At 39.1% G+C, this 2500-nt stretch overlaps 1 pseudogene; it reads right to left on the minus strand.

Moving 5' to 3' along the window:
- Positions 1-129: 129 nt before the first annotated feature.
- The window catches only part of LOC128036985 (protein Ycf2-like), a 6924-nt pseudogene continuing 4553 nt past the window's right edge, over positions 130-2500 (minus strand).

Genomic DNA, 2500 nt, shown 5'->3' on the forward strand with positions numbered 1-2500 from the left:
TTCCATGTTTCAGCAGTAGCATATTGTTTCATGGAGCTAAGGTCCAAAATATGGAAGAAACAGGTGTTTCCAACTCTACCACCCAGTCCGTTCCATTAATCCCTATTTCATGACCACATATCTTTCCGGCTAAGTAATGGAAACCTTTCTCCTCTTACATGAATCAATTTTCATTTCATCCGGGAAAAGCCATCTTTTTCTCAACAATGTCTTTGTCATTTGATCCAATAGCCTTCCGTTAGATAGGAACAGATTTGATAAATACTGATAACTCTCGGATGGAGTATTAGAACGGAAAAATCCATTAGATAATGAACTATTGGTTCTAAGCCATCTCTGGCGATGAATCAATAATTCGAAGTGCTTTTCTTGCGTATTCTTGATAAACCAGCGTTTATATATAGATGTAGGAGGATCTGTTTGGGAAGTAAAGCCCTTTGACATCTCTTCATCTGCAAAAATTCTCGGTGTGAAAACACAGAGACAAAGGGCTGATCTTTGAATAGGAAAAAGAGTGGATCCAGGATCCCAAATGAATAGCTTATTCGAAAAAGCCTTGTTCTTTGGAAGATCTATCTCGTGCCTGGTACTGCATGGTTCCCTCTGCAAGAACCCGGAATCATTCTCTTGAAGCTCATCCTTTTCATCATAAATGATCCGCTTGGAAATGACCCGGCCCAATAGGAAATCCCAATTCATTTGGCCTTTCGATACAATCAAATAGAAAGCCCCAAGGGCGCCATATCCTAGGAGCCCAAACTATGTGATTGAATAAATCCTCCTCTATCTGTTGCGGGTCAGTACTCCTTCTCCTTCCCTTCTTCAAACTCCGATTCGTATTTTTCATAGAATTTCTCTGATCAACGATAGAACAAGATCCATTTGCATCATATATAAAGGATTCCCCGGCTCGGACCGAAGAAGCAATGTCACTCGATCATTATCAAACTGACCGCAATCTTTTCTGTCCGTGAGGATCCACCAGAGCGCCTTCTACTTCTAATAGGCCATGAACTAGATCAGAATCATTCTCAACGAACCCATAAGAAGTGATCCCATTTTTTTCATCGGGTCCGGGTAGAGACCAAAGGTCTTGAGCGACCGATCCGGCAGAACAACTCAAAAGATAAAAGTATCGTTAATTTCTTCATGCTCGTTCCAAGCTCGAAGTACCATTTGTACAAATAAGAATCCCCTTCGTTACATGATTTCTTCTTCATATAGATAGATATAGGATCTAAGGGCAATTACTTAGAAGTACATTTTGTACAACAGCCCTTCCTATCTGATGAAAAGGATCCCATGATCCTGAACCGATCTTACCTGGGATCGCAAATCCCAAGTTTGTCTATGAAGAGCAGATCTAATTGTATTAGTGTCTATAATTGATTTCTTCTGTGTAATACTAATCGATAGGGCCTCATTGGTAAGTGCTACAAGATCTCGTGCATTGGAACCCACGGTTATGGACCCGAATCCATTAGTATGGAACATTTTCTTTTCAAGTGAAATCCCTAGTATATGAAAGAGTGAAAAAGTGCTTTCGTTGTTGTGGAATAAAAGCCTTCGTATCTTAATACATGTATTTAATTTATTCGGGGCTATTAGAGTGGGATCCACTTTTTGGGGAATATGAGTCGAAGCAATAACAAGAATATTTCTAGTGGAACATCTTTCACAATCCTTGGAGAGATAGTTCACTAATAGACCGAGGGATAAGTAATTCGCCTCATTCATCCAGATCATGAATGTTTGGAATCCATATTATGCAAGGAGACATTGCTTTTGCTAGTTCGAATTGAAGGGTGATATAAAATCGGTCTATTTCCGACATCATATCCATAGTTAACGCATTCATCATAGTTAGAGCTCCAGCTCCGTATCAAGGTCACGATCAATAGCGTCACTATCATCAATAGCGTCACTAGCATCAATATCGTCACTAGCATCAATATCGTCACTATCATCAATATCGATATCATCAATAAGAAAACCTTTAAGCTTGTTATCCAGGAACTTGTTCAGAAATACTGTAATGAAAGGAACATAGGAGTTTGTCGCTAGGTATTTGAACAAATAGGATCGTCCGGTTCCTATAGAACCTATCACTAAAATACCCTAGAGGAGATAGGGCTAAGCGGGCGAAAGGGTTTTCCACGAGACGGGAAATGAAAACTATTAGCCCCACGAAGTTTGTGAATAAGTGATTGTCTGATAATGAGCAAGGAATATCCGCCTTTCTGCTAAACAGGATGTATTGAACTCATAATTCATTAGATACTTTTTATGAATGTCAACTAAGTATCGTAAGTAAATTGGTCCCGGTTGTTCAATCATTTGATAACCAAGTCATTCTTTGATAAATGATCACTATAGGTCAGACTCAATAGAATTTGATCAATCCTTTTTCTGTCGTTAAGGTGGAGAACTGAACCAAAATTCTCTTTCTTTATCATCAATCGAATCACTGTTCGCGACCCAGGTTCTATTTTCTCATCAA

This window comes from Gossypium raimondii, unplaced genomic scaffold, assembly GCF_025698545.1.
Source record: "Gossypium raimondii isolate GPD5lz unplaced genomic scaffold, ASM2569854v1 Contig00147, whole genome shotgun sequence".
Classification (NCBI taxonomy): Eukaryota; Viridiplantae; Streptophyta; class Magnoliopsida; order Malvales; family Malvaceae; genus Gossypium; species Gossypium raimondii.